A 26,169-nucleotide genomic window follows, 5' to 3' on the forward strand; every position below is an offset into this window, starting at 1 on the left:
CTGTGATTCCACAATCCCATGGAATCAGAGAAATATTAAACAGCCAGAAAATTTCGTTTAGATAATTCCACTCGTGTTTTATTTATTTTGTATGTATCAAACCCACAACTTCCTCTAGAATGTTACCTTTTCTTCATGTCATTGCAAAATTACTTGAGTGTGCAGAAAAAACAACATATTTTCTACTGAGCTTGGTGTCTGTCAGACAAGCTGAGCTAAAAAAAAAAAAAAAAAAGCTTTTAAAGCTTTTAAAGCTGAGCTTTAAAATTTATCTCCAGACAAAGCTAGAAATACTTAACAAGCATATTCACTAAGGATAGCCAGGAAGTAGTTCTGGATCTGCTCTTCTGTAGCCTGAATAAGTGCAGTCTGTTTCTGATGCTTTCTTCAATGCTTCTTTGCCAAAGAAATGACAGTCCATAACTTAGCATAAAAATTGTGTTTACCTGCATTTCAATATCACTTGCTAACTCTTACGAAACTAAGTCTGGAAAGCGTCGGCACATAATTCTTCATGTTCTTTGTGTTCCTTAACTTATCACTGGCATCATCTGGTGAAAACAGACTGAGCTTAGTAGCACTGAATGAAGTACCAGACAGTAAAACTGGCTTAAAATACTTCTCATTTACAATTATCTGTATGGCTAAAATGATGTTGCACTCATTGATGAGAGTAGAGCAAGCAGCTAATTTCACTTATACATCTCAGTTTTAGCCCTGAGCCCTGATTTGCATTATCTATTTCCATCTTCTCAGTGACTTGCCTAGTCATGCTGTTTGCAGCTTCATTTAATACACATTAGTTAAACTGTGATGTAACTGGAAGAAGTGAATCAAACTAGGGACAAAAATAAGCAATTGATTTATAACATTTATAAAAGATAATCCACAGAACTGTCTTACTTTTTAAAAAATTATTTTCTCTGCTTATACTTTCTGAATACTGCAGGTTACTTCAGAGTTGCCTCTTATAACAATACTCACTGGTGCCTCTGAACTGTTGTAGCAAGGTCATAGGCACTTGGTCTTCTTGAGAGCCTCTTTTCTAAGGGAGGAGCTTGAAAATGGCCCCACGACAGAGAAGCCAGACTAACATCACTTGGGCAGCCACACATTCCTAGTAAGTATGGTACAGGAATACCAGCAGCTGGATACTCAAAGCTGACTAACTATAACAGAGCAATGTTCTCCCACCCACCTCTGGAGACCAGAATGGGGCAAGCAACTCCTGCCTTCTCCAGAGTCTAGGGGATTATTCCTAGTACACATCCAAGAACAAGATGGCAAAATCTAAAATCAGATCCTTGTCTGTCCTGTGCTAGGAGCCCCTGCTGCTACTGCCCTAGCTGTCAGCATTCAATCTTTTGGCACCATCTCCTCTCCCTGTGCCTGTCATGACCACAATCAACTTTCTTCCCTGTTGAACTGCTCTAGGCTGTGCCTGCAGCTGAGACATGATGGATTTCAGTGTCTCTTGGCTCAGACATGAGCAGGAAAGTCTCATTGGAAAGGTTGACAAAGTTTATAATCCTCCAGCCTGTACCTCAGAAGACTTACTTGTTTGTGAAATTGTTCTCAAACCTCTGAAGTTAACAGCATAGTATAAAGGCAGACCAGCATTCATTTTACTACTTCTGCCTTAATACATCATGTTGTGAGCTACAGCCAAAGAGGAATGAATTTCCAAAAAGTTAAGTCCACAGGATCAGTTCTGATTCCATAGGAACTCCCTGTATCTAGTGCTCCTTTTGTAGGCCCAAAGCTTGCAACTGATTAGATCCTCAGACACATGAAGATGCATGAGCTGTGATTAGGCTGAAACACAGACAATAAATAAGCTTAGTAGCTCATAACAAATGAAAATATTTGGCAAAATCATTTATGTCCCCACAAATATTTTACTTATCTTAATTTCTCCACAACTCTTGGCCATGGGTTCCTCAAGGAATACAGGACCGCCAAGCCTACAAGGAGATTTCTTGCCAATATGCAGTCTCTTCTTGTAGTTTCTCTTCTTGTCCCCTCAATTTCCAGTATTTTTCCTTTGACAGCCAGTCACACCATTAAACAAGAGCTCTGTACGAAGAAAACACCTTTATTTCTCACTGCGTTATCACCTCCAGGCTTGTAAGACTAGTAGTCATATATCAATCTTTGCCTAACATAAAAAAACCCCAAATATTATTTTGGACAACACTTTTTCTTGAAACTCCACCTGTCCTGTTTACACAAGCTTCACCTCAGTGGGAGATTTTCAAGATAAGCGTGAGTCTGCACCATCACAGCTTGCATGAATGCCATTGTGTGGGAGAAGTTAAAGATGAAAAGTTTGTGTTCTGACAGAATCAAACTTAAGGACCAACTGCATCAAAGAGAGTTTCATAGCAGTCTGATAAGATACCCTTAGTGGTACTGCACACTTCATTCTCTTTCACAATCAGAAAGTTGACAGTGGCACCACTCATTGGCCAGTAAGGGCAACAAGTATGGGAAGTGTATGTGAGGGAAAATGGGGAAAGCAAGACAATCAAGGAAACTTGTCCTGCTTGCCAGTTCCTTGTCTCAAGCAAAAAATCTCTGATGTGAAGTTTGGCAGGGAAGGCTTGGAATCAGGTTGTCAGGTGCTGCCAGAGCTGGTTCAAGGAGATGAGATGTTCAAGCAAGAGGCGTTGTTCATACTGGAGAGCTGAAACACATTTCTCTAATGCCCTTCTTAGTATCTTCCCTGACAGCTAATGAAATAATTAGAATACATGTATATATAGTCATTACTTACACTTTTCCCCAACTTGGTGCTGTGGATCTGGCCTGTTTCTTCTCCACTCATCTCCCACTCCACCCACCTCCAAATGTCTACCAATCTGTGACATTTTTTGCTCATTTGTTAACGGTTGTGCCGGCTGGCCTTCCTGTGCATGGAAAAACAAAGTGGTTCATTTCCTCTCTGCATTTCTACCCCATATGAACAACATCAACACAGGCTCCCTTGAAAAATATTACTATAGCAACTGGTCTTAGGTGTCTCTCAGCAAGAGTACTCAATACTATGTAAAAGCTATTCAGTTCAACATAGTAATCCATTTAACCTCATTGCCAGTTTTGCTCCTGGGAAGAAAAAAAAGAAGTTCGAAATTAGAGAACTAATAAAGTTGCTGAGTACCTGGTAACAAATAGTAAGACAAATACATGAATAAGCAATCAAAAAAGAATTAGTGTCTTTTACTTTCAAATTCTTATTTCAGGTGAAACATTCCATTGCAATTTTCAGTGTTCAGTAACCATATTCTAGGAACCTTTTTCAAAGCTGCTTTTCACTGACAATAATTGTACAAGCTATGACAAGGAAGACTGAACTTTATAAATTCTTAAGGGTTTTTTTCATTCTAAGCCAACTCATTGTATTTAGTTACATGATTGCAATGAATGTTTCTTTGAGCACATGAGGATTAAGAAAGAGATGTATTTTCAGTTTCAAATCTAATATATGACTTGGAGGGAAAAATCTTTCTTAATGTCATTATTGTAAAGCAAATACTTCTAACTGTAGTTGAGTACTTAATAAGATTATTTCAAGGTTTTGTACTAATTACACTGGCGGATCAAAAGTTTTCTCAACTAGTGAAGGTCTTAAAAAAATGTTGTATCAGACTTGAACATCTGTGCGCACATTTACATGCCAAGCATATTTGAAAAAAACAACATTGAACAACACGAGAAAAGTGGAGGTTTACAAAATGGTGGTAAGAAGAAGATTGTAACTTACTTCTATATGCCCAAGCTGCCAGTGGTAATCCTAACAGATCTCGGAACACTAGCAAAGTTCAGAGATAAATACAGTGCATGCCTGAACACAGTCTGCCTGAAAAGGGAATTGATTTTTGTGTAACTAAAAAAAAGTAATGGAGTGGGTCATATGACGTCTCCTTGTCGTGTGTTACTCCTCCTGTGTTATGCTGCCACTGTATGTCACTCACAATAGCAGTGAGATTTTAGCAAGGTTTGGGAATTTCTGGTGGGGTTACTCTGCTGCTTGTAGGGAAAAGAACCACCCTCATTTAAAAGTAAATATAATTTTTACTTCTACACAAGAGTAATTATTCTTAGCATTATGTTATTGCAATTTAAATCCAGAGAACAGCTAGTGGCAGTCTGTGCTTTGTTTCTGGAGCTTACCATGTCATTTTCTTTCACATTAAAATTCCAGTGGCTACACTATAGTTAAGCCATTCTCATTATTATCTTGTGCCCTATATTCCAAACAACTTAGAAGCTAGATCACCAAAAAATTGAAGTTTAAAAACAACTTTTTAAACACCTTAAAACGCTTCAATTTTTTTCACTGCACTATAAATATGTAAGTACACATAAAATTGAAAACTATTTCTCAAATCATAACATGTTTGAAACTCAGACATTGCTGTGTAACTGAAAGAGAACATCATAAATCATACTGTTATTTCCTCCCATTGCTACAAGCTAGAAACTTTCAGTTGTAAAGAGCACACACTTTGTCTGGACAAATTATTAACATTGATTGACTTTAGATATATTTGAGGTGGGAGAGGTATATTTTTGTACTGAAAATTTTAAAGTTTGTACTGTAGCTTTACATATTAATAAAAAAATTGTCATTATGTAATTTTTCCTACCAATCCTCCTATCTTTTGTTTTAAAATAAACTAGATTGTGCTTGTTAGTGTCTCCAGGATGAAATTTGGAGTAAGGTTTGACTCACGCCTGCTGTTTCAGCCACATGTTATCTTAGCAGTCAAAACCTTTATTGGAAGAAAATAGTATAAGTGAGATGAAAAGGATAAAAACCCATGTATGTCATCAAGATAATGTCTTTCTCTGCTTTCTATATTCTTCAGTAATAATGTGATTTAGAAATTTTTACTTTTTACTGTAAAAAAATGTAAGTCTAAAAACAGACAAAAAATTAAGGCTTTGACTTTCTTCAATCTTTGGGAAAAAAAGGAAAAAGAGAGTAAATGTAGCTGAAATGCAGAAAGGGTCTAGATCTTCTGTATCTGGGAGAATTTTTTTCTTACCTGAAATCCAACCTTACATAAAGACTCTTTATGTATGGTACACCTTAGACCCCAGTTCAAAGTCCGTTCACTCAGAACAGCAAACTAACCCAGAACAGCAAACTGACCAAGAGAACAAACTAACCCAGAACAGCACTGCCCAAAGTTTGTCAGGAAGAAAATGCCAATACAACTTCATCAGACCTTTTAAATGCTACACTCAAAACTGCAGAGAGGTGCATACACCTGCTCCAGAATAAGTTCTTGGATGGACCTGGTCCCGGTATTCTGCTTTTCCAAGGCAAAACCCCCAGACAAACTTACAGATGTAGAAAGTAGTGTTTGGGTCTAATTGTATGTATTGTCTAGAATTTCCTTAAAAACAGGAAGCACTGGTTCATCTCCTTTCTGTGCTGTATAGATGCACACATAGAAATCAAAATGTGTATGAATGCACACTGCCTGCTGCGGGGTGCAGGTCAGAGGTAGATGCCTGTGGCAACCCAGGGACATTCCAGTGGGAACCAGCTGAGGGAACATTCAGGGTCTGTTGGGACAAGTGGATAGTTTGCAAGAGCAAGTGTTATGCAAGCAGAAAATTCAGCTCCCTACTTTCAGGATGCCTAACATTTCTGGTGATTAAGGTAGCCACTGGAAAACAAATGTTGTGGCATAAGTAATAAGACTTCATATGGCAGTGAGAATCTGCATCTGCTCCAGGACACCTGAGCTCACTGCTGCACTGAAGCACTATCCTTGGTTTCTCTCAGTCCTGCATCAATCTTGACTCATGCATGGCAGGAAAGTGCTTAGGGTAACACCCGTGAGATGGGAGAGAAATTTTAAATATGTAGAAGCAGAGAGAGGAAAGGAATTTGGTTTTGTTATATAACAGGTGACCCGGCTTACTGATGGAAATATTTTCCTCTTCACAAGAACTCAGTGATCATTTTAAGTGAGGGCAATTGAACAGTGTGTTCTGAACAGACAGAGGTTCTTGCTAAAAGGTATCTATACGCAGTATGAGTTATTGTCATCCAACAGAGGGCATTGCTATGGAAGCAGAGGTCAGAATGCTTCTGGCTGAATGTCACAATCAGACCAACAGTACAAAACCTGCACCCAAGGTTCTTAGAGCTTCCTAGTATCTAGAAGGTTCTTAAAGGCATCTAGAAACTTAAAATAAAAATGGAGGCATTAAAGGAACTTTGTGAAATTTTGGAGAGTGACAGAAAAAAAGAAACAAAACCATAGGTCTGGGTTTACTGAGTCACTGAACTTTTTCATATTTGATAAAGTAAAATTAAATAAAGTCACATACAACGTATGGGGAAAAGGTCTCATTATTATTACTGTTTTTGCTCAGGGTAATTTTTTTTCTTTTTGTACTTGTGCTTTTACAGGTACATTCTTCAATATTCTGGTACCTTCCAAAGGCACTGTCAGGCAAATTGCAGCTTGAACAAATGGTTTTGTTCTTCCTCTAACATGGAATTGGAATTTGTTACTGCTCCTTCATCTGCTTACAAAAAGGTGAAACAATTTTATGAGTCTGTTGATTTTGAGGGCAATAAGCAATGACTGAGAGCAGAGCTCAGGCTGCAGGGGTGCTTTGTCTGGTAGCTTGTGCCCCTCAACGTTGTTAGAAAACAGCATCTCCTCCGTCTCCCTGTGGCACTGGCAAAGCTGATTCAAGTCTTTATTTATACAGTCATAAATAAATAAAGAGAATTGTTAAGTAACCACCAACTGTTTTATTGTAGTTTGCCATTAGTATGAAAGGTTTGCCAATTTATGCATCTAGCAAGTAATGATATTAACTAGGAAATAAGGAAGGTCTCTTCTCACAGGTGAAAACCATCCCTTCCTGAATTCAACATGAATGTAAACACAGGAAAATTAATCCATAAATAAACCAAATGAACTCATATGCCACGATGCCTCTCACACCAGTTTTAATATTAACGATCCGTGTCATTCAGAGGTTGTTTAAAGAACCAGCTGGGATAATTAGAGCTTGGCTTTGAATCCGACATTAGTACTAGAATTAGGAAATTGATCACTCTATCCCAGGTGCCAGGTGGCAAAACTTCTTTCCTCCCCAGATATTGACAAACTACCAGGGCTTACTGCAGGAGACAGCTCGAGGTGCACAAGGATTAGCCTTCTTTGCACTCCCCAGCTCTACAGGCAGCAATGTCAGAGGAGGGGAGATAGCTAAAGCCAGTCACAGCAACCTGTGGCAATAACAACATGCCAGAACTCTTAAACTGCTGTGAGGGCTGATTTTTCTCCCTCCACCCCTGCTTTTTCCGCCTCCCTGCTGTAGAAATGCACCGGCTTTGCACTCTGCTGATAGACTTGAGCCTGTCACATCTCCTTCATCTCCTAGAATGAGGGAAAGGCAGTTGGATTCATAGCACCTCATCAGCAGAGCATTGGCTGACCAAATGAAGAATAAACAGGTGAATTTGGTGAGTTTCTTGTACTATTTAAATGTGTTGAAAAGAAGTAAGGGAGTTGTTTTGAAAGTTAATTTCAGATGTTGGGATTGCCCTTTCCTAAGTCTCTAGAGGGTGGCATGGGTAGGAAACTCTGGAAATTTACTTTAATAGCTCTGTCTGATCCTCTGAGATCAGCTGCAGGCTTAAGTAGAATGACTCCAAAACCACTAATGCCTGAAAATATCTCTCTTCTTGACTGATGCAGCATCAGGATATTAAAAACTTTGTATTATACAGCAATTAGCTGTTTATAGCTTTGCTGTTCCAGAATGCACAAACAAAGTAATGGATCCAGAAATGTTTCAAATGCCTTAAATAAATTGGCACTGCCATGGAAGGGAAAAGATGAAGTTCAAGATTTCCACCCAGTTTAATGTAATATAAGTTCATTAATTAATTTATGAAGCTTTCAAATAATAAGGACAAAATAAATAAAAGTTGCTTTTTTAAGTTATGAAAGAATACTAGTGTCTTGACTTCTCTGCTCTGATTGCTAGATGTTTAATTCTTGCACACAGAGTGTATACACAGAGTGCCACTGTTTTGGTCTTTGCTACCTATAGAATTTGTCTACTTTTTCAGCACCATTTATTGTATGGACTAGGAAATTGATTAAATGAGAATTTGTTTCTGCACCCTGCTCTGGTACCAACATGCAAATACACTTCAAGGGCTGATCCTTAATTTTGTTGAGTACTTCGACCAAGTGGAATTGGTTTTGGATGAGTGAGATATTTTCATCAAAGGTTTTGATAGTTATTGCTTTGGACCTCACAGTTTATTAGAATAAAGAGACAAGGATATTTAGGTGCAGTAAAACTTTTTATCTTATTTGGGTGATAAGAACATAGAATTTGCTTGCACTGTGAAATGTACTTTACACAGAACATATCCTTTTATGACTAAAACTGCACAAATAAAAGAAATTTTCCTGAAGAAGGCTAATTTGAAAAGGTGTTCTGACTATGGTAAGTGATCCTACTGCTTCCTAGAAGATTAACTGTGAAGTGAAATGTCTTGCTTCCTCTACTTTCCATATTATGACTTTGGTTTAGAGGCATTCTAAGTGAGGTAAGTGCTGAGAGATGACGTCTGACAGCAGTGTTATGAGTGGGGGCAGAAAGAGCTTTTTTGGACAGAGTAGAGTCTGAGCAAGTTTATAAAAAAAGCATTATGTGAAACAGCCATCACAGCCCTCTGGCACAGAAGAATGGGGACCTGCATTTTAGGTTTGTGGCTTGCTGTAAAGGTTCAAGTTGATTTATTGACAGCACGAAGACCTGCCTATATATGGCTGGAAATTATAACATTCTCATTATTGGGAGAAGGGACAGATGAAATGTAAAATGGATTCTCTGGGTCTTTTCCACTACTATTCAGGTTTAACAGAGAAATATTTTGAGATGCAAAATATGCAGGTCTGTCTTGCTTGCGTGCAGCCCCAGAGGCAGAGATGCAGAGGCTGTCATATTTCAAAGCATAGCAAAAGAGATTAAGACATCCAGGAGTATTTCCCCAGCAACTGAATAGCATGGTCGAAAGATCTCAGTGTTTCTGAAGGATTCTTAAAAATATATGCTGCTTATGTTGTTAGCTATGCTAACTAAACTTGAAAGGGGAAGAGGGCTCAGGGAGAAGTTAGGACTGGCATTTTGATTTGTGGTTTCTGGATCCCAAATATAATTCTACAGTATGTTAAAATGATATAGAAAAAATATTTTGGAGGTCTTATTTTTTAAAATTCATTGATAGAAAAATATTTTTTCTAATTTCACTCTCTTCATGAAAGTATAAATGTACAAATACCCTTTGAAAGTCACTGACTTTCACAAGAAGTTGTCTTGTGGAGGTCTGATACACTTTTTGTTTATTTTTATATTTCTTCTTTTAATGCAAAAAATTGCACAAATTTAAGGTATATTAACACCCTATTCCTGTTGATCTCTGTGTTCTCCACAGCAGTCCTGTGACTGTTTTGTCGCAAGTGGTGAAGGGAATACATACATAGAGTACAGTATTGCTAAAACAATAAACATAAACTCACTTGAGTACAAAATAATATTAAAAAAGAAGAAAATTAAAACCCAGTGTTGCCCAATAGCCCAAAGTCTTCTGAAGGATAAGAGTTATTTCAGAAAGACAGCAGTATATTTTAAAATGGGTAGGAATGTAATTTGGAACATATAATTTATAATAGAGATTAAAGGATTCATTTTTTGCAGGTTTTCTTTGTAGACATTAAAAATGATAGTTCAGCTGTGCAATGGCATTCTTCCCATCTTAAATATCTTTATTACAAAAGAGCAGGTGTAGTCCCTGCCTGTATTGCTGTATTTTTTGCTTTCAGTGGTACTGTATAATATTAGCATAAACAGTAGTGACCCTATTCACATATACCCTAAAACATACAGAAAACTGTTATTTTTGTTTTAAGGGAGCACCTTGGAAAAAGTCCTCCTGATGGTTGTAACTATATTGGCTGAGCATATCATTTAAAAACTCCAGTTGTTGCATGACATCTCTTCTCCAAGAAGTTGAAGTGTCAAGGTTGTCCAGGGAGGATCAAGTTTCCCAAGATGGCTCTGGTAAAGCTTTTGTGACTAGCACAAAAGAGAAAAGGACAGGTTTTCAGTGTCATGTATCTCTAAAGTAGATTTCTGCTGCTTTGGTCTCTTGGAGTCTGTTTCTATTGGTGTCCTCCAGCTCTGGTCCTGACCAGGACTCACCAGCTCACAGGCGGTCCTTCCTCAGAAAATCACCCAGCAAGGTACCTCAAGGAACACATTTTCAGTATAGTCAGGCCCAAAAGCATGTGTGAATTAGATACCACCACACTTTCTATCCACAGATTTTAAATGGATGGGCCATCCGTGACCAGTACCAGGTGGTTCATTTTCTAGACTGTGGGCATAGCAACCTATCTGCTGGCAGTGGTTGCTAACATTGGCATTTTCCACACGTCCAAGCATCAATCTGCTCCACTTTCTGACACTCTGCTCTGCTGGATGAAGGATTGCCTTTCTGCCTTTGGAGTGCTAATTGCTGCTGAGGTATGTTTCATAGATCTTCAGGGCATATGAGATTGTGTCAGTGGAAAATAAATGCTCCACCAACAAGCTGACTCCCTCTCAGCTGGAGGGGTGATATGCCAGTGTCTGGGTCAGCAGAAGTTTGTTGTGACTGAAAACCAGCTGTGGGGATGGGTATGTGAGTGTGGTGTGGGAGTTGCTGGTTGTCTTGTGAAGCAGATGTGAAGTTTTCTTGGCATGAAACACCCTCTCCTCACTTTACTGGTTACTGGTTAATGGCTGGTTACTCATGGCACTGCTGCCTGAGAAACACTGTACTCACAGAATTACACCTAGAATTACATTGACTGTGCTAATCATGAATTGTTTTTGTCTGATCACCAGTTTTGTTCAGTAGGAATAACACAGAGTTTCAGGGGAAAATGTAAAATATTAGGAAGACACTGATCAGAAAGAGACAAGGGAAGCAGCCTTTATGCGAAGCATCTGGATAGGTGTTTTGTCCGAAGTACAGTAAGGTGCAGGTAAGTTTTGGTTTTCCTTAAGTGAGGCCTTCTCTTAAAAGACCAGGTGCATGAATGGTTTGAAATACATTTGAGGGACCGCATAATTTCTATGGAATAAATGCATATTTGCTAGGTTTTTCTCATCAGCTTCAAGTAAATGGCATCCCCTAATCATAATTTTAAATAGGGTGGGTTGTCTTGTGATAGCTGGCTACCCTTCCATGACTTTAAACGTGCAATATGAATAGGATGACAGTGTCTTGTTGAAATGGAGACTGCATCGAGGCTTGAGGGTCACTCCAATATAGAGCCAATGTTTCTAGAGGTGAAGTTGCAATGCTCTTTTCTCTCTAAATAAATATATAGACCAGAGTGTCTTTAAATGAGTTCAAAATTAAGGGCTGAAGTATCTAACATGTGAATTACTCCTTTTTCTCATGTTGCTCTCCTTAATTCCTTATGGCAAAATTTTGGGGATTGCCACAAAGACTGAAAAAGGTTAACACAAGGTAAAAAAGCTGTTGTTTAATTACGCTGCCAGGCCTTTAATTTCATACCCTGGAGATGCTGTGACCTTTCTGACGACGGGGTATTTTGGCTGGTGATTGCAATTAGTTGCAATCGTGACCTGTAGTGTGTGAACTGTGAGCGCTGCTGACTGGCTGGTCCTGACGCCCAGTCACACTCCGGGCCACAGGACAGAGCGGGGATGTGCTCGGGTGTTCCTGATCCGGCTTTGCCCTCTGGTGGTACCGCGAGAAAGATTCCCTGAGCTCGAGAGAGATAAAGCCTCCGAAGACCCTGAAAAAGCACTAGGGAAACAGCAGGCATGCCTGATGGATGTAAAAGTACACTAAAAGAAGGAAAGGTCTCACACACATCAGTACTGTGGATGCCAAAGAGAATGGCAAGGAAGTCAGAGGCAGCAAAGTTCAGTGCTCCTTCATCGAGGTATGCCGAAGAAGTTTTTCTGACATGCAGTTCCTCACTGCTCTGATGAATCCTTTGACATGACAAATACATACACTTGAAAATTTCATAAGTATTGTCTTATTGAAGCTCAGTTCTTTATCTGATTATGAGGACATGCCCTGAAAACTCTGTTCTGTGTCTTGGTAATGGAGAGAAATTTGGGGAATTGGGAACTTTAATAAGGGACATCTCACCAGCCTTCAGAAAGCTTTGAGTAATTCTAAGGGGCTTTCAAGGAGTGGCCTTTCATTTAACTGGCAGGTGTTTTTGACAGGAGACAGGTTTTTTTATTTTTACAACCTGGGTGTTTTATGTGCTGGCAGTTTTGCATGTGCATGAATAAAACTTCTGCTTTTCCTCTTGGAAAAGAAACTACCAATTATTTATAGCCTATAAGGAAAAAAAAATGCAAAATACTTATCCAAGAATACAACTGAAGTGTAAATCAGGTGTCAAGCAGCAAGTACAATAAAGAATGTTGCAGTTTGAGGGGAATAACTCTCTTGGGCAATATCCAAAAAAGGTGCACAGTTTGAATGTCTAGATGCAGCTTCATTTAACGTTTTTGCTGCTTTTCTTTCTACTTTAAATTAAGGAACAAATAGATTAATGTCTTTCAGGGACAGGATGGATTTTTCTCACTGAACAAAAGGTTTTTTAGTCTCAGGGAAAAAGTTTGGAACAGTTGTTATTATATCAAGTCAAATGAAAAAGCAAAACAGATCCCCCCTTTTTTAAACTATTTTTTTAGCATTTATAAGCAGAAATTACCAGTAAAAAGAGAATCAATGTACTTACAGAGATATGCAAGTGTTGGGCTACTGCAAGTTTTTTCCACTGCAATAATTTTGTGGAAATGGCTACGAATGAAGAACAGAATAAAATCTAGGGCGTGGCAGAAATTATGTATCTTGTCATATTTTTCTGAAATGTTGACATTCTGATACAGCCTGGTTATAGGAGACATTGCACTTATCATATCCTGTATCATGGTCTTTCAAAGAAAGAGCAATAAAATAATCCTTCCTATTATCTACATGAACACATATACCTCCCTTCTTGCAAAAATTTGTTTTCTCTTTTGTGTTCTGGATCCTGACTTTAATTATTTAAACTTTGCAAAGCTCTGTGCTGGAAATGGACAGTACAGTACAATTTTGTTATTCCGGCAGTATCACATTACCTGAAACCAACCAGAAACCATCCTGAAACTGAGGTCAGAAAATGGTGTCCTGGGAAAGGTGTCATAGTACTATTAAAAAGCCAAAAGCCAAAAAACTCTAGGAAGCATTCCCCTCACACAGATCAGCAGTTGTTTTTACACCAGAAATTTCAAGACGCTGTGTACCCAAAGTGATGCTGTCCATTTAATTGCAGCAGGGTTCTTGAGGTATTTTGTGCCCATGGTAGAAGAAGAAATAAATTAAAACCTAAAATATACATATTTGTGAATGTTTTCATGTCAAATGAGATCTTTGCTGCTCTCATCTTCAATTTTGCTAGTGTTTAGCCACAAAAGGAAAAGTATTTCTCTTTTATCTCAGTGTAAAGGATCCACTGCTATCAGTTCTGATTTCAGCATTCAAAATTTTGACACTCTCTTTTAGTAAATAAGGTTCCTTCTTAACACAACTATGCCTGCAAAACCGTGAAATAAATAATTACCATTGATATAACCCATATCATCATAGTTGCTATACTGGACAGCATCTGTGTATTTGGGAAGAATCACTTGCATGCTTTAAAATGCTAAAATTTGCCAGTTTATTACACTAAATTTCTGGACAAAAGCATGAATGACTTCTTTAAATAGTCTGTTCAAAACACAGCATTTATCTTTTTAAGAGAAATAAATTTCAAATTCTTCTCACTTTAAAAATGTACTTTTTCTTTTGTTGAAGAGAAATAAGCAATGCACTTCTGATTCTTCTTCTTTCCCTTAAAATTCCATCTGTTTACACGGGCATTTTTCTCCTTCAAAGGATAAAGAAATAAAAAATTATTAATAACTGCATGAATATAGGCTGTTAGAGCAGGCAATGATTCTGGATTTCTAAAGTTAGTTGGTACAAATAACACATACTCTGTACTTTGGGGGCACTAGCTTTGGTAGCTAATTTTATGCAATTCACTTCCAAGTAAAAATATAAGCTGCTTCTAATTACTCATTGATATCACTTCAGTTTTCTTAGTAGGTGTCTTTTAAAACACTAATAACTCATGGATACTTATAAGAAAGACTTTCCATGTTTAGTGTACAGCATCTAAAACCATGAGAAGGCAGAGTAGGAAGAAAATTAGGAGAGATGAAATAAAGACTTGAACTTAAAGTTGGTATTAGGGTGTTTACATTTTGGTACCTGCACTGTTGGAGGGTTTCAAGGGTTAAAATATGGTGAAAATTGTGAATGAGGAAAATGGCTTATGACTAACACTTGAGTAGGTGTGGGCGAGACAGTGAGGAGGAGAGAAAATCAAGATCAATACTGAGACCTTCAAGACCCAGACAAATACTTAGGTAACTGGGATTTGGTTTGGAAAGCCAAGTTCATTATCTCTACTGCAAATGCCTACAACCTTCTATGTGTAATACCCCTTCCCATATTCTTTAGCCCTGTTCTTCTTCCATTTCTGCTGGTTAGTGTACAAAATGATGCAGGAAGAGTAAATTCCCTAGTAGAGTCACTTAAGCTTAGTGATCATTTCCACATCGTAGTTTAAGACATCATCCTGCATGTTTTACCAAAGTATCCAAAGAATTGTCAAAGTTCCCTGCAATTGAAAAAATTTGCTGAAATCTTGAGAAGCATCTTATAGCTCAGTTGTTTAACCCCAAACAATTGTAAGTAGATTATGGGTTGGAATTTATACAGCATATAATGCAAATCTGCCTTCTCAGACCATCTGATTTTAGCCATTGTCAGCCTCTTAAATATCCTAATAGGTGTAAATCTCTTTGCCCTCATGTGGTTCTTATTTTGTGCAGCTTTCCAGTTTATACCCTACCTCTAATAAAGGGTACAAAACCCCTCATCTTTGAAGTACTATCAGTGTTTTGTACAATTCAGGATACTTTTGCTGACTTGAAATTTTAGTAATTCAAAATAGTCACATGAGTAACCTGGAAAAGACTTAGGCCTCTTATAAGTATGTTGATAAAAACAGTTTAGCTGTATTCCAGTTTGAAATAGCTTCAGTCCTACATAAAACTACATGGATGATAATTTTGAGAAGATTATTTACAGTTCTGGGATAAAATGTCTATTCATTTTTTTCTTATATAGGAAAAGCTGACAAAGAACTCAGTCACTCTGCCTAATTTAAATACTGTAAACTTTTCTTATTTTTGTTTTTAAAAATTTTACTTTTCATGTCAATATTATGCTCTTAAAACCAATACTTTCCATTTGAAACCAAAGAGCAGTAGCAGAGACTAGATTTTTATTTTTTGTCACTTTGAAGTATGGACAAAATTGTAACTGAGGAATATTCCACCAAAGAGTTGATAAATAGATCTAGAGGTATGTGAAGCTGCTTGTCTGACTGTTTTGGCTACATTGTCAAGTTGCTTCCTGATCTGTTCAGATCTGAATAGCTACAAGTTCACTTTCGTGCCAAAGCAGGCTATGAGTTGTGTTACGGATGCCCAAGGATCCAGCAGGTCTCATTTATTCATTCCTCATAGTTGTTCTCACACACACTTGCATGATTAGAGCCTTCCCAAAATACACCATTTTTGAGCAAAATTTCTTAAGGAATGTGATCACTAGAGAAGGAGTTGATCTGCTCAACACCACCAGTAATGTTTGGAGTATTTACTCTGCCCAGATAACATGTTTTGAGTACCTCCTGTAACCCCTGGCAGAGCCCTGCGCTATGATCAGGAAACTGGTTTGAGCAGGAGGCAAGTTTCACCTTCTTACAGAGTGTGCAGAGTTGGCTTTATAGAATGTAGGATGTCCACAGGTGGACTTACTTCCTACTTGAATGTTTTGTTGTAAATATCCCTGTGCTCTCCTGGATTATGCTTTATCCACAATTCCACTGTTCTCTGCCTCCTTGTAGAGGTGCACATTCTTTTTTTTTTAATTCTTTTTTTTTTTCCTTTTTTCTTTTTTCTTCTTCTTTCATGTTGTCTTTAATATTCGGGTACAAACTGGTTTAGAGTCAGGGAATAGAATTTGCCTCCAAGCAGAACATGTTCAATGCAGCAAAACAGGATCTTTCCAATACATGTGCTCTGAGTTATCTTTACCTTACCTGTAATAAACTAAATAACCTGTCAGTCACAATAGTGCACTTAGCTTCATAAAATCCTTGTCACAGAGGGTCTGGCATACATTCTGATTTAGACACTAAAATGGATTTTGGAGCATTAAGCCTTTTGTGACTCATTAACCTGTTAGATAAATCCCAGATGCAATAGAGTAACTTTTAAAAAACTAAGCTATTTCCTCTTCAGGTACAATGAAGATCTAAAAATCATAATTTTTTTAAGTTTGTAAATTTTGGGAAAAGATAATTGTCTTTACTAATGTTAAGGATTCAGTGAATTCCATAAAATTGTGATGTGATATTAATGCATAATGATGTGAGCATAGCTGTTTGCCGACAAAGTGGGCAGATGCTGGAATAACACTTGTGTCGCCTTGGAACAGGCTAAAATATAGTAATCAAAACAGAAGATGAAAAATGAGCATATGGAGGGTCAACACATTATCCACTCCTCTTTGCTTTAATTAGAGCTCACTATTCAAAGTGGGACATTTCAGCTGTGGTGTCATAACTCTATATCATCATCATCATCATCATCATCATAAATGCATATTAAATTAAATGACATGAGGGCTTATTTAACTTTGTCTTTTAAATATAAGAGGGAGAGAATTCAGACTCTCTATATAACTTTCTGTGAAATTTGGATAAGATTTTTAAAATTTTAGTCGAAGTGCTCAGTCTCCCTGCTGAAGAATGGTCTTGCAGGCAGATTGTTTTCCAAGTTGTGTTACCAGACAAATTCTGGCGAAAAGAAGTTGCATATAAGCTCAATTTATGTTGGTTGATGCAACAAAAAGTACTTGCAGCTTTTCTAGTATGGCTGGGTTTTGGTTTTTTCCCAGCCCAGAAATTCAGACATTTTCAAAACTGAGCATTTGGGGATGAAGAGTTTTCTTATAAATTAACACTGCGCATGTAATATATATTTCAGGTTTTCTGCGCTCCTGCTGATGAGCCACAAAGAGAATGTAGTTGAGCAGTTATGTTTCTTTTAGCTTTAAGACATATGTGTCCTTCAAAAGTATTTCCATATCTTTCATACTATCCGTTAAGGTTGCCTGCAACCTTTGCTTTTGGGTTTGGTTTTTTTTTCTCCTCTTTTTTTCTTCTTTTTCTTCCAACAAAGAGCAGTAAATTTGCCAATAGTGGTTAATACAGCAATGTTGCTGCTGCTTTTGGAGAGCTCAGATGAGACCAACAGTCTTGCAACATGCTTCAGTAGTCAAATTTTCCACTTTTTGACATCTTAGTAGCAGAAGGAAGCAGCAGGTGATTCTTTTACATCAGAAATGGAGAGAAAAAGGTGGAGATGTTAGTCTCAATTTTGACATTTGAAATAGAAGAAGCATATGTTAAAGGGAAAGGTCTTCTCTTCCACCTTTCTCCCTTCTCTCACCTGAATTCTACGGGGTCTTCAGCCCCCAGCCAAAAGCACATGGTGTTTTACATGGGTTATTGGTTCAGGGTTAGTGCATGAACATGGCTTGCTGAGAGATTTCTAGCAGTGGAGAGGATGTGAGTATCACAGAAACAGCAGTTCTACAGGGCTGGGAGGGAGGTCAGAGTGGATTCATCAACAGGTATATACATCTACAGAATTTGGTGTAGATAGGGGTTTATACAGAGGCATCTGTTTCATTAGCTATTATGATAATCAGTACCAATTTAATATAACACGGCTATGGATTGTTTTGAAATCACCTAAGAACTGTTAAAATTGCTATATGTCATTTCTAAGATGGTTTAATGTACTACAAAAAAAAAATTTCCAGATAATGGTTATTGGAGGTTAGGAATACCAACTGCTAGCATTGAGGCAGAGATAGAAACTAAGTCGAAATGCACTTTCTTAACTGAGCTGCATGCTGTTATTGGGAGGAGTTTCCAGCCTGGAAGTGCTCATTCCCCAATTTGAAGGAGAGCTGCCTCATCCTGTTGGAGCAGGTCCAGAGAAGGGCCACAAAGATAATTGAAAGCATCTCTCCTGTGAGGAAAAGCTGAGGGAATTGGAATTGTTCAGATTGCAGAAAGGAGAGTGCAGGGGAGACCTTATTGTGGCCTTCCAGTATTTTTAGAGGGCCTTTAAGAAAGATGAGAACAAATGTTTCAGCAGGACCTGTTGAACTGGGACAAGTTTTTTAACTTAAAGAGAGTTAATTTGGACCATTAGAAGGAATAAGTTTTCTACAATGAGGGTGGTGATAGGCTGGCATATATTGCCTAGAGAGGTGGTAAGTGCTGTATCCCTGGAAACTCTCAAGGTCAGGTCTAACAAGGCTCTGAACAACCTGATCTATTTAAAGATGTTCCTGCTAATTGGAGAGGCCTTGGACTAGAAGGATTTTGAAGGCCCCTTCCAACCCAAAATATTCTATGATTCTGTGATCCACCAGCCAAGAGCATGGAGCAGCAGAGTATCACCTGGTCACTCTTCACCTTGGTGGAGGCAACAGAGCTGAGCAGAAAATCATTCTGCTTCTTCACAGTATCAGATAATAGACCTGACTTTATCATTTTCTCCCTTGGGAAGACAAACCTTTGAGGCACCTAAAAGTAAGGGAAGCTTGGTTCTGCCTTGCTGCAATTTCATACACTCAGAATGGGAAATGAGAAGGCAAAATGCTGTGGGGGCTCTGTCTGTCCTTCTCTTCCCTCCCTTCTTTGCTCTTTAGAGCCCAGTCTTTGTACAAGAAGATGAAGTGGAGAAGAGCAAACAGTTCATGAAATAATTGTAAGGTGTTTTTTGTAAACTCTGGGTATTCTCAGGAACCTCTTGCTAAAAATATATATATGAAACAAGTTCATTATAATCACAGGATCATGTAGGCCAAGTTGTAAAAAGTGTCCAGTGGCTAATGACCCTTTTGTCAAATATGTCATGTTATTTACTTCTGTAATACTTAGGTGTTGGGGGTTAGGTTGTGCAGGCTCCCTGCTCCTGGACGTCTTAGGATGATATATCATTAATGTAACTCCTTTTATGCTTCATTTCTTTCTTCTGAATACTGCCTATTTGCCACTGATTGGAAGTAACGGGGAGACATATTTACATTTCCACCGATACATATTTCCTGCATCATTATTCTATTTGCTAGCAACAGTTCTTTTTGTTTTTTAATGATCTGACTCATTGTTTATTTCCCACACAACTTTGCTTAGGAAAAAACTTTTTAGTCTTCCTTACTTAGGAATAAATATTGTGGTCCTAGGAAGAAACGTATGCTGTAGTGTTTCTTAGATCAAATATTTCTCGTAACTTCCCACATGGAGTTTAACCTGTTCATCAAAATAGTGAATTACCAGAGTTCCCTCTACTTTTTCCAGCAGAGGTGAGGAGAGAAAGAGAGTCCTCTGGCATGAAAAAAGGGAACAACACATGTCTATGAAAGCAGGTCTCAGGTTGACAGAGGTTTCCATTTATTGTCATACTTTAGGAATCACAGAGACAAAGAAAGTCAGTCCTGTAACATAAACAGCTTATCCGAGCCCAGAAATGTTGGTGTGCCCCTCTAGAATAACCTGTCCTGCTAACACTATGACACACCACTGGTGCTCAAAATACCTCTCTGCATACACCACACATCATGACCCTCCAGTGCTTTAAGTCAGAGAGCTGATCCTGTCATCTGTGCTTCCACAACTGGTACCAAGCATCTGAGCCATGTTAATTGCCAGCCAGTCATTGCTAACAGGCAGTAGGATGTGTTCTTTGTGGGTTTAGCCTGCATTGAGAGGGTTAAGCTGAATCAAATTGATGTACATTTACCATGTCCTGTAGCTGAAAATACAGGCACTCATGGCAGGCCAGCTTCCTGAACCATGGATAAGAGACCACATGCTGAAATTCAGCCTAAGAATGGGCCCCAAGAATGCAAACTGGGATCTGTTTTCTTGATTTTCTTCCACAGCAAATTCTGGTTTCTACTGCTGCAATCACTTTAAAAGATATGGAATCACTAAAATCCTTTAAAAAAAAAAAAAAAAAAAAAAAAAAAAAAGCACTGACCTTTATAAAGATATTGGCATATTGCGTCCATCTATTCTACTACCTGAATGGTCGTACAAGTAATGTTTTCATTGTTCACTGAAGTAACTAGTATACTAGGATAATAATTGTGCCTTTTTCCTCAAGTCACTAGCCATGACTCCCCTTCTTTATGTACTGTATCACTGATAGTGGCCAGTTAACCGTATCCTCCCCTTCTTCTCTGGTTCTGAGTGAAAGGAAATCACAGTCCTGCAGTGGATGCATGTCACAATGGACCAGACTGTTGTTTTCACTGCCACTTAATTCTCATGCCTTTCTAATGCTCTTTTAAGGTAGCTGTTGCATATGATTCACATACAACTGCAATTTTTTACCCTGTTAAAACAAAAACCTTTTAAACTGTTTGCTACATCCTTTTGCTCTAACACTAGTTGTTAAAGTGGTCGTGTTTGGCTTGCATTTAAGGTTCAGTGACCAGCTGCAAAATTTTCCTTTTTAGTCTTTCATGAGTTTTGAGATAGGCCTGACTTACTCTGTGCCTGAGATTATTCTGTGCTGGAGGTCAAGAAAATATGATTGTATGCAGTTGCTATGATAAAGATCTTACTAATGAAAAGGAACTGGGGAGGGCGGGGGAAGAGAGGTCATATCAATTCAGAGTTCATCTGCTTGGATGAATGCATTTCTCAGGTTTGGATTTGCTCAGATACTTCAATTATCTTGGTTCTTAGTATTCTAATCAGTTTTAATATCATGAGACAAGTGAACCTATATTTTGCAATATCCTTTTTTAAATTTACGTTGATGAGGGGGAATTATCTTAGTAAACTCAGTAAAGCCACTGCTCAGTTTGCTCAGAGACATCTTTTTCAGCCTTTTTTTTTTAAACATACTTGCTGTCAAGTCTTATGCACAAACATGAGGAAAACAGTTTACCAGAAGGTCATTGAATATTCAATGTCTTTAATATGGAAAGATAAACTTTAAAAGCACTGGTTTGGAAAGGGACCAGCCTGAAAGAGATACATTCATATGAATGCTGATCCAGGTGTAAATTTCCCCTACAGGATGTGACCTAAAGAATGCAGGCAACAGTCTGCAACCCGTGTGAGAAGTGTTTCTCTCAACCAGGAGGTATCAAAGCATACAGAGTGGATATTTGTCCTTAAAAGTGAACTGTGGCAACTGGCACTCTCATAATGTATTTTCCTGAGAATGCAAAGGGGGTTTCTTAGATAAATTTAGTGATACTGCTTCCTGGTCACTGTAAGTCACATTTAGTCAGGCTAAGATGGAATTTTGCCTTTGTGTTACTCAGTGGGTAAAAGCTCTTAGTTCCTTTCAAGAAGGGTTGCTGTCCTCCAGCTCCTAAACTGGGATGAGAGGTATGATGACATGTAACTGATGACACATTACTTTCCTCTTTAAATCAAGAATAGATAGATTTATTTAATTCACTTTTGTTTTTTTTCTTTAAGTCCTTGGAAGTAAGGGCAGAGATCTTATGAGAAGACAGCACTAAGTATACTGAGTAGTGGGGGATATAAATACGAAATTGAGATTTTATGCTCTGTGTGTGTAAAAAGTATTTGAGAAAAGAATTAAACAAACTAACAAAAAAGTACTGGAGCTCTGCTGAAGGATTCCAAATGAGAAGTGTGTTAAATTAGAGTAGCTCAGTCAGTTCAAAACAATTCCCATATTGACTGCTATTTAGGCCTGGCCTAAACAGTTCTCCATTTAAGGCCTATTCTCACCACCCTGGTGAATGCCCCTTGCTGATGTCAGTCATACTCTGTGCTGTCACTAGAGGCTTTAACTTCACCCAAGCCCTGATGTAGAAATGAACATCCTGCAGCAGAGAAACTTCCTTTAGGCACAGGAAGATGAGAAAAGAGGAGAGCTGAGGCATAGAAATCTCAATAATTGTTCTTGGGGAAAGTGTGTTCTATGTCATTTCACAGTAAGTCCCAGAGCTTTTAAGCAATAAAATACATGTAATGACCTACTTTCCAGAGATACAAACTGGGGCGGGGGGGGTGGGGGAGGGGAATGTCCTTCTCTTTGCTTTGGCAGGAGATTGCAGGGATCATTCCTTATACTAAATTTACTGAACTTACTGAAAACAGAATCTGTAAGTTATTCCGACTAAAAGCCACAATATGGTGCCCTCTACTGAGGTGTTTGACCTCTAAAGAGTTTTTGGGAAAGCTGTGGAAAGTTTTCACGTTTACTTTTAATCATAGCAGCTACATTGCTCATTTTGCACCAGTAAACAGGCTCAGCAGGAGAAACACAGCACAAGACATCAGAGCTCCCATTTCCTATTTTCCTTTTGCGTGTCTATCTTACTTTTTTTTCCTTTTTGGACTGAAGACAGTTTACTGACTCATGCCTTATCACCAGAATTAATTTTCTTCTGAATTAACAAATAAAAATAAAAAGGGTGCATTTGTTGTAGAAGAAGGAAGAATACAACCATCTTGAAATTATTTAAAAAACCTCTTAAATCCAATCTTTAGACTCCTGTGAGTGGCAGGTGTTTCACCTCCACATACCTTCTGCTCACTGAACATCTGTATATGACATCTGGACATTTGTCAGTTTTGAAATATCTTTGCCTGCACATCAAACATGGCCTTAGATGCATCCTGGTATGTATCAATTTCTCCAGTACTATCAGTAACAGAGAAACCTCCCGTAACATCTAATTATAGAAGGCTTAAATTTCTTATATTTTTGCATGTCTTTCAATTTCAACCAAATTTACAGAAATTTTGAAAATGTTCTGTATTACTAAGTCACCCTCAACTAGTACCAAAAAACATGCTGAGTACAGAGTTTTTTGCATTACTCTTTCAGTGCTAAAAAGTATGGCAGAAGTTTTGCAGAATGTTCTCCTCTCCTCTCCTCTCCTCTCCTCTCCTCTCCTCTCCTCTCCTCTCCTCTCCTCTCCTCTCCTCTCCTCTCCTCTCCTCTCCTCTCCTCTCCTCTCCTCTCCTCTCCTCTCCTCTCCTCTCCTCTCCTCTCCTCTCCTCTCCTCTCCTCTCCTCTCCTCTCCTCTCCTCTCCTCTCCTCTCCTCTCCTCTCCTCTCCTCTCCTCTCCTCTCCTCTCCTCTCCTCTCCTCTCCTCTCCTCTCCTCTCCTCTCCTCTCCTCTCCCTCTTCACAGATTTCTAAGAGAAATCTCTTTAAAACTTTCCTTCTTCAGAAAATGATCAACATAAATGTGAATTTTGGTGTAAGAATTTTAGATTTTTTTTTCTTTACCTTACAAAATATAGTGGGAGCCAGTAAGTTAAGAAAATACTACTAGACTGTATTTTTTACAGTAAACAAAGTATGCAGTTCTTTCTACATTAACAAAGAACTTAGGAAGCAAGTTTTCAAATAAATCTATGATAAATTCTTCTGAAGTTTAGTCTAGAAGCATGTCAAAAGTTGTTGACTTATTAATATAATATGCCTAAATTTTATCTCAAAATTATTATTTCTGGAAGCTACTTATGCATATGCTTTTAACAGCTTAACATTTCTGGATGTTGCAGCATGAGGATGTTGCAGGATGAATCTGTTGCAGCAACACAACCAGTATGGAAAAAAAAATGTATTTGAATGACTTTGTTTTGCTTAAGAATATAGAAAAAATGTGTTCATAATAAGTAAGTAGCTTAGGTTTTTGTGTGTTTGGTGGGTTTTTTACCTTTGAGGGCCTCAGCAAGTTCTCAGATCAATATAGTAATTTTTTATATGTAGACTGATGGGGATCAGAAGAGGTCAGACATTAATTATTTGCTTTGCACACTACCATTACTTCCCAAAACTGCTCAACTACAGACTCATAAATAGATGTTATTCATTACAAGATCAGGTAGCTAATTAAAAAAATACTGTAGAAGGTGTTAGGGAGTTATGCAAATCAGTGTTAATTTTTTGCCTGATGTCAAATAAAAGCATAACTGTATTTGTAAATTTTTATCTGTATTTAGCAGACTCATTCAGTAAACTTAAAAGCAGCCTTATCACCTCTGATTAATAGATTTTCAAAAATAACTTCTGCTATATGGATTCCAATGTCAGTGCAAGCTGGCATGGCTTAATCATGGTTTAGCCACAAGCTCTCCTCTGTATTTTGGCAGGAGTTTGCAGGAATCAATTCCACTATTCCCCCCCAGTCTCCATTATTTCCATGGAGAGGTGCACTGGCCATGCTCTGGACATGTAGAGCAATTACACTACCAACAATGCAGAGTTAACCATCAGTTCCTCTAATTTTCACTTGTATCTGTTGCGGAGTATGTACACTATCATTTTGATCATGAATAATTTCAGAAACACCAAATATCTCTTAAAGAACAAATATCCATTTTACTTCCCTTTTTTTACAGAATGAGAATTCTGGGGCATGCAAGACTCCTTGAAGTCTGAAAAACGTTGTTTTCCTCACTCCTCTGCACCATGTATTTATGACAGCTCCTCCCTGGCATACTATTCTTCTCTTTGCCTCATGTAAAATTCTTTTGTCTTGTCTTCTTTTTTTCTGTGGTTTGTCTTCCTTTCTTTCATCTCCTCATGGCCTCAAGCTCACTCTTTTCTTAATAAACTAAGCTAAAATAGTACTGTCTCCCTGAATTTTGTCACACAGTCGTCCCCCCTCCCCCCCTTCCTTCTTATTTCAGTAGATATAATACAAGGTTAGACCTGAAAGAAGTCAGCCTCAGTGCAATCCCTTTAAATGATCAGTACCTGTTTATAACATCTGAATGTTTAAAATAACTTCTCCTAAGATGCTACTGGTGCTGTTTTTTTTTTTTTTTTTTTTTTTAAGAATAACCTAACTAATGGATTTTGTATTCTGCTTTTTGTATTTTGGCACTCTCTGTAGGAAAACTTTCACACTGTACATTTATAGCTCCATACCTGTAAAACAATGAATTGCTCCTTTTATTCCACCCTCTACTAGAAGCTCTTGTTCCACCTTCCTTTTATCTACACTGAACCACATCCTTACATTCATATGGACTGCTCATTTTAAACAGTAAAATTCCTTGGCTGAGCAAGGTAAGTTTTAGCAAAAATAAAGATGACCGTCTTTGTAGACTTATAAGTGGAGGACTGTGGAACAGATTGTGTCTCCTCTTTTTTCTTCCAGCCCAGGTCACCAAGTAGCTACACGGAATTTAAGACTCCAAGCTCTGTTTTCTCACTTTCAAACTATCTCCAGTATCTATGCAAATATGTTGCAGGAAAGGTAGTACAAGATAACACAGCATGAAATATTTTGGACAGAAAATGTTATACCTGTTTATGAAATCTTTAAGCAAGCTGGTTTTATGTGTTCACACTTGCTCTCTCATGGTCTTCATGCACTTACTCTTTTACACACACACAACATGTACTTGCAAGCACCAAGATGTGTGTGGTCCAAGGGGACATGCAGGTATTTCCATTCATACCTACTGCATTCACACACCAAGTTTAATATTTCTGTTAAAAATGGCGAAGTATTTAGGAAAAAAAAGGTCTAGAAACTGCTCCTTTTCTTTCTACTGTACAGTCTATGCCATAAGGAGAGGTAAAAAAATGTGATTCACCTGTGTTTTAATGTAACACAATGTGTCTTTGCTCCAAGATCACAGTGACTGTCACTTCAGTAGAAAAGAAGGCTAAGTGACAGCAAACATTCTCTTCTTAATATAACTCATCAGTCTTTTTGAGCACCTGATCATACTAAAGGACACAGAAGTCCCAAATATGGGAGAGACTTAAGCTGCCAAAAGAACATGAGCACCATGGTAACTATTTTTTCCAGAATTCACAAGTTACAATAGTTACAATTGGAGTTAAAAAGATATCTGTCGCT

At 38.0% G+C, this 26,169-nt stretch overlaps 1 long non-coding RNA gene across 1 annotated transcript; it reads right to left on the minus strand.

Annotated features, from left to right (window-relative positions):
- Positions 1 to 1,990: 1,990 nt before the first annotated feature.
- LOC136288877 (uncharacterized) lies at positions 1,991 to 3,810 on the minus strand. The gene is made up of 3 exons (XR_010720622.1): positions 3,764 to 3,810; positions 2,777 to 2,909; positions 1,991 to 2,076 (listed from the first exon to the last, which is right to left on the minus strand). It is a non-coding gene; the product is annotated as an uncharacterized lncRNA (long non-coding RNA).
- Between the last annotated feature and the right edge of the window lie 22,359 nt (positions 3,811 to 26,169).

This window comes from Chamaea fasciata, unplaced genomic scaffold (assembly GCF_029207755.1).
Source record: "Chamaea fasciata isolate MVZ Bird 193981 ecotype frontalis unplaced genomic scaffold, bChaFas1.0.hap1 SCAF_4, whole genome shotgun sequence".
Lineage (NCBI taxonomy): Eukaryota > Metazoa > Chordata > Aves > Passeriformes > Sylviidae > Chamaea > Chamaea fasciata.